Raw genomic sequence first — 6664 nt, forward strand, 5'->3', positions numbered from 1 at the left:
CAACGCAGAACTATTTGTATTAAATTATTTTCAAAACATATTTCTTCACAGAGCTTATGTTGTGTATTGTTTAATGTCTGATTTCCTGGGTTAGTCCTTTACTTTGTTCCTGTTGTAACAGTGCCGTTATGTCTCATTGTGTATTTACAGTGATTTAAACAGATTAAAGAATGTATTTTGTATTACAAGCATTCGACTGCTCTCATATTTTCAGCTCTGAAACAAACAGCTACAAATACAGCCTGAGGTGAGAAACTGAGAAGACACAATTGAATTTATAAAATTAAATATTAACCAGCAAAGACATAAGACATATGCCTCGAGGGGTTCCTACCCAATTTTTTACACTGGTATCTGAAAGTGTTGGGGACTGGATTCTAGCAATTATAAATAAGAGCCTTCTTTCTGGGTCAGTTCCAGCTTTTTGTAAACACGCTATGGTGAAACCTCTATTGAAAAAGCCAAATCTGGACACAACTGTTTTATCGCATTTTAGGCCAATTTCAAATTTACCTTTTATTGCAAAAATCTTAGAGAGAGCTGTGTTTATGCAGTTACAGAGCTTTTTGGCAACAAATAGTATTTTTGAAAAATTCCAGTCTGGATTTATGAAAAATCAAAGTACTGAGTCTACACTTCTAAGAGTATTAAATTTTATTATTCGTTGACTCTGGGAACTCAGTCATTTTAGTGCTCTTAGATTTGAGTGCAGCTTTTGATACAGTTGATAAAGATATTCTTTTATCCCGCCTTGAAAAGTGTTTGGACATCCAAGGAACTGCCTTTAGCTGGTTCAGATCTTATCTTAGTAATAGAACCTTTTCAGTAGGTATTGGTCATGCGGTTTCATCTGTAGCACCCCTAACCTGTGGTGTTCCCCAAGGATCTATTCTGGCTCCCATTTTGTTTTCACTTTACATGCTTCCACTATAGATTAAATTTTTAGGAAGCATGGAGTGTCTTTTCATTTTTATGCAGATGAAACCCAAATCTATTTACCTTTAAAACATAATGACAAGCAAGGCCTAGAAACCTCGCTTGCATGCTTAGCTGATGTGCAATCTTGGATGACTCTGAACTTTTTGCATTTAAATGAGGGTAAGACTGAAGTAATTGTCTTTGGGCCCTCAGTGGGAAAAGGAAAACCAAATATTAACTGTGGTCATTTAAATTCTTATATCAAACCAACTGTGAAAAATTTAGGAGTTCTTTTTGATTCTTCCCTTAAGTTTGACCAGCATATAAATTCAGTAGTTAAGTCATGATTTTTTTTTCATCTCAAACTTTTGTTAAAAGTGAAAACTTTCCTGTTTTTTTAAAGATTTGAAGGAGTCACACATGCTTTTGGTTTATCTCGATTTGACTACTGTAACTCATTGTATATTGGATTACCTCAATCCTCCATGTCACGGCTTCAGATGGTCCAAAATGCCGCAGTCAGGTTTTCAACTGGGGTTCGTAAACGAGAACACATTACTCCGATTTTACTGTCTCTTAACTGGCTGCCAGTGCGTTATAGAGTTGAATTTAAGATTTTGCTGTTTGTTTTTATGTCTTTAAATGGTCTGGCGCCTTCCTATTTGTCAGAACTTTTAAATGTGAATAAGTCCGTTAGATGCTTGCGATCCTCCTCAGACAGTATTATTCTGTCTTATCCAAGATCAAGATTGAAGTTGAGAGGTTGCATTTGCAGTGGCCGGTCCTAAGTTATGGAACATTCTTCCTTTATCTATATATGGAAGAGGATTAGGGCCAAGCAATAATAAAAAAAATAAAACCATCTCGAGATTAAAGTTGTTAAATTTCGAGAAAAAAGTCGAGATAAAATGTTGAGAATATAGTCATAACTTAATGAGTTTATTCTCAACATTTTATCTAGACTTTTTTCTCGAAATTTAATGAATTTTTTTCTCGTAATTTAATGAGTTTATTCTCAACATTTTATCTCGACTTTTTTTCTCGAAATTTAATGTTTTTTTCTCGTAATTTAACGAATTTATTCTCAAGATTTTATCTCGACTTTTTTCTCGAAATTTAACAATATTTTTCTCATACTTTAACGAATTTGACCAAAGACATGTAAGACATGTAAACTGAACCAAAAACAGGAAGATGAGAAGCTAAAAGGGACAGAATCCTCACGCATATCGTTTTTTCTTACTCTGAACGCTAACCAGGACTAAATGTTTTTTTTTTTGGTCTGGACCAAACGAAGTGTGAACGCACCCTAAGAGACACTTCAGAGATGTCCGCCAAGTGAAATGACTTTGCTAGACACTGTGATGGATTGATGTATAAATGTGAGTTATTGTGTTAGTAAAGACTTTAAGGTATCATGAGGTAAATGTCAGATTGCTTACAGTTATTTCTTCTAATAACTGTATTTTACCTTCTCAAAAGCCATTTATGAAACTGTCAGCGTTCTGTGATTAAGTCTCAGTGGTTTTATATGTTCTGTATTTCCGTGACTCTATCTGGGATGACATTTATTAGCTAACACACTTAAGGCTCTTTATGTTGAAAATAAGCAACTTACATGCTTTTTCCCTTTCTTCTCAATGGCCGTTTCACGATTGCCTTAACAGCCATTAGTCTAACATGTCAATAAAACATAAAGACTGGGCCTTGTGTTTCTGGCAGACAGGTTATGAGTAGACGAAAAAAAAAAAATGTCTGAGGCCGTTAACATGACAAACCACTTGCAAAGCTGGAACGTCCCATATAATGCTCAACTTATATGACTTGATGTTCATCTCCAAGTTTAATATGACAATGTCCTTCGGGAGCAAAGAAAAAATGAACTGAAAATTCAAGTTTGTTTAGTTTGTTATTTAACACTTCAACAGAACTGTAAATCACAAGCGTCATAAAGTAAACATCATGGCATGAATCATGCTATTGAAGGTTCATTTCACATACATAAAGGTTAAATGGCATTTTTTTTTCAGTCATATATTTGAGCCTAGTATACAACAAGGGTCCTTGCTAAAATTCAAAGAGCCTGGGACAAGGAATTTCTTGTGTGAAATTGTGATTTTTGTGGACAGAAAGGATATGAATATTATATAAAGGAAAACTGGAAGAAATACTAGTCTCCAGGCCTCTAATAGAGTTGCATGTGGCAGCTCTACAAACATTGCGCTTTACTTCTTTCATCAGCTGAACGATTTGATTGCTTTCATTGGAAGTGTTGAAATTGCAGAGACTTTCCACACGCATTCCTTAAAACACCTTGAGAGTGCAGCACATAAAAAGACATATTTTTATGCTTGTATTTTTTTATTTTAAACAGATCAAATGTTGTCATAAAAAACAATTGGTCAGTGATCTAGGGCTAGTGAAAATCATTCTGAGCGGTTTATTTTTACGTACCATTAAAGCGTCTGATGTTGCAGCCCATAATAAATCATTTTCTTGATTTTTTTTTTTTTTGGACAGTCTAGAGGCACAACCTGTAATAATTATGAAATACTAGCCTTTCAGCTCATGGTCAACCAAGTTATGCTGTCCAGGCGTTCGTATTATGTTTCACATGTGTTTTGAATTCTAAATAATGACTTGTGTCTTAAGTATTGGGTGGGCTTTTGGGACCTAGGTAAGCATTGTTCTTTGCTGCAGCTATCTATTAGTTCGTATTCATAAAAAGGTAGAGAGTCCCTTGATGGTCATTGAACCTCAAATCCGAGTTGAAATATAATGCTGACCAAAGCTCTTTTTTGAACACCAAAGCTAAAGAGAATGAGAAGTTAGGAACAGTCGGCCACCCACTAGCACAGAGCAGCAGCCGTAATCTGCTAATTGGTTCAAAGTGATGTCTGTGGCCCAAAGCGGCTCTCTCCTCAGAGACAAATGTGTCATCGTAATCCAACACAGTTGTTAGCGTTGGCCCTCCGTGTGACTGTGCATGTGCCAACAGGCTTCAGTGTCATGTTGATGGATGGAGGGCCCTGGTGGTGTGCCTGAGGTAGCATGTGGCACACTTTCCTGGACATCAGATGTGGAATAATGAAAGTCAAGGCCACACAGACATCAGGGTGGCAGATGAGACCCCACCTAGTACTGGGAAAATTCACTTTCTTTTTGTGTCAGCTGTGACTTTTTCCCCTCAGATATATTAAAGAAATTCCTTTTGGCCCTTTGGGAAATTTTGCAAGCTGGGTTCGAATGTACCGCATGAAAGCTGCAGCTCAATGTGTGATATATTTTAATTTTTTGTTTTCAACTTCAACTAAACTCTAATGTAATTTTCATTTTCTACACTAAGTTAACTAACATCTGTGGATGAAACCACATATGAATATGAAGTTATATTCATGACTAAATTTGAGATGTATTTTGTATATTCACATTGACCATTTTAGATTAAAAAAATGCATACCCATATGCAAAACATATTACGACCAGAATATATATTTAAAATATATGAAAAATAATTATTGTAAAACATATATTCAACCTTAAATCTTTAAATGCTGAAATATGTAATAAAATGACAATATATGAAAACACATTTTTGACTCATAGGTAATACAGGTTTACATGTCCTAGTGATGATAGATAGATAGATAGATAGATAGATAGATAGATAGATAGATAGATAGATAGATAGATAGATAGATAGATAGATAGATAGATAGATAGATAGATAGATAGATAGATCACTATGACCTTGTTAAAACTATTCTCTCCACCTGAGTTTAAATAAAAGACTCAAAGTTTCCATTCTTCGTTTCTTTTTCTATTCCACTATGACATAAGCCATTTTTCTTATGCTTTTTAAATCATTTCAATCAGGCCAAACCTCCCACAGAGGCCAAGAAACGGGTCATAATTGTTTCAGAGTTTATCCAAACACACTGGCTGCAAAATGCCAGTCCCTTATTTCTGGAGCTCTTCCTGGTGAAACAATCACTCCTCATTACTCCACACTGAGCAGAACCCCTCAGACTGCCAGACAGGAATTCAAAGAAGCCCTGTACCTGTCACAATCCAGCTTTGTATTTTTAATTGGAAGACAAAAATGTTACAATTGGGAGAATTTATGAGACAATCTGTCATCATTAGATTAACCAAATCTTTGGTTTTGTATTCAAACAAGTGCCAGTTGGGAATTTGGACACATTTCTTGCAAACAGCACGAATATCAAAAGTTCTGGCTGCATGCTTTTGAAAGAATCTCAGCAAACAAGATTAAATGTAAGCGATATTATCTCAATATGATTAAATGTCAGCGATGTTATCTCAATTTATGTTTGCAAAAGATCACAATGAAAAGGAAATATTGCATATGTGGCTTTCATATGTCCAAACACAACAGATCCATTCTGACAGATCATGTAAACAGCTGCAGAATGTCATGTGCATCACAGAAAATATTTACTTTGAACTGGATGCTTCAATTTTGGTCAGAGGGTCACTGAATGCATACTTTAAGCTCAAGCTTGCATTATCTATTCCAGTTTAATCCTCTTAACCCTCTGGGGTCTGAGGATTTTTGTGCTTTTATTCAGTTGCTTATAAATATATTAATGGCAAAAGTGTTATTACACTACATTCAGCACAAACTAGGCTACCATAATATGTGAGCAACATGTATGTATAGTACATTTTGAGAGAATAATGTTTATGCGTGGTTATTGAAAAAAAATTAAGTCACTGAAAAAGCCACAAAACAAATACTAAATATGTGGCCACAAGACTTCTGGGTACTGAATGTAAAAGCCTAGAAATTTGCTTCAAACTGATGTGAAAATCATCCTGCCAACTCATTCACATAAAACAATATATTGATTTAAATTTTGTAAGACACTTTTTGTTTAGAAAAGTATGTGTGGAGTTGTGAATAATCCTGAATAATGCTGTGATTCACACCTGAGGAGACAAAGACTTGCATAAAGAGCAAACAATATAAATGAGAGTTAAAGGCACATTTTGAGTACACAGTTTTACCTGGAAATAAATCCTGTTCTGGAAATAAATCCTGTTCAAGATATAAGTGAACATCACCTGGCATTCCAAGGTGTTTGGTGTTTCTGTGCACTGGAGAAAAAAAACTTTCCTGCTTCCTATTAGTGATCTCACCATTATATTCATGCAGTCTAATTTGAGCCAATATCTGGTCACTATGATTCTCAAATCTGTGAAATAAGAGAAAAAACATCTGTGAGCATACTGATAACAGGATCATATCAATTATTATATAAACGTTAATATAATGTCCACTCTAAACTGAAAACATGATTTTTGTGATCTCATGCATGCACAAATTATTACACATTATGTGAAGAATTTTTTTTGTATAGGCCTATTATATTTTAAATTACATACAGTACCGGTCAAAAGATTGGACACATTACTATTTTTAATGTTTTTGAAAGAAGTCTCATGCTCATCAAGGCAGAATTTATTTGATCAAAAATACTGAAAAAAACATCAATATTGTGAAATATTAGGCTATTACAATTTAAAATAATGTTTTTCTATTTTAATATTCTTTAATATAATTTATTTCTGTGATGCAAAACAGAATTTTCATCATTCTTTGTGAAACAAAAAAGCTTCTGGCACTTCACATGATGGCTATTTTACAGTAAACCCTTCATAATCTGTCCGAAACAGGCCAAAAAATATTGTCTAAACATTCATATTACCGCTATGACATTTT

The sequence above is a fragment of the Chanodichthys erythropterus genome, chromosome 12 (assembly GCF_024489055.1).
Source record: "Chanodichthys erythropterus isolate Z2021 chromosome 12, ASM2448905v1, whole genome shotgun sequence".
NCBI lineage: Eukaryota > Metazoa > Chordata > Actinopteri > Cypriniformes > Xenocyprididae > Chanodichthys > Chanodichthys erythropterus.